Raw genomic sequence first — 494 nt, 5'->3', positions numbered from 1 at the left:
TAGGCTTGAAATGGATCGCCGTGAACAACTCGGTTCTTTTACACTAGGGTTTATGTGCCTTCCTGTTCACGCAGACCACACCAGACTAGCTCAAACTGTCGTGCCAACTTAGGTCGTTCTATAATCTTTGGCAACTTACTGTCGTGCCAATCGTGTAGCCGCTATGCCCTTACGCAATGCTGGACGTCGAGGACATATACTGTCGTGCCAAAACTTATGTCATTCTAGAATCTTTGCCAAAAAGTTCCATGCAGTTGTAGAATATTGTAACTATTGTTCTTCCTCCTCTCGCCCCCGCGTGGCGACGGGGAAACCCTAGGTAGCCGCCGCCAGCCCCCCACCCCTCCTTCTTCCTCCCGCCAAAGGCATGGGGCCGGCGTGGCCGGGTGATGACCCACAAGTATAGGGGGTGTATCGTAGTATCTTCGATAAGTAAGAATGTCGATCCCAACGAGGAGCAGAAGGTGTTGACAAGCAGTTTCGATGAAGGATTC

This window comes from Lolium rigidum, chromosome 5 (genome assembly GCF_022539505.1).
Source record: "Lolium rigidum isolate FL_2022 chromosome 5, APGP_CSIRO_Lrig_0.1, whole genome shotgun sequence".
Taxonomy (NCBI): Eukaryota; Viridiplantae; Streptophyta; class Magnoliopsida; order Poales; family Poaceae; genus Lolium; species Lolium rigidum.
This window is presented reverse-complemented; position numbering follows the sequence as displayed.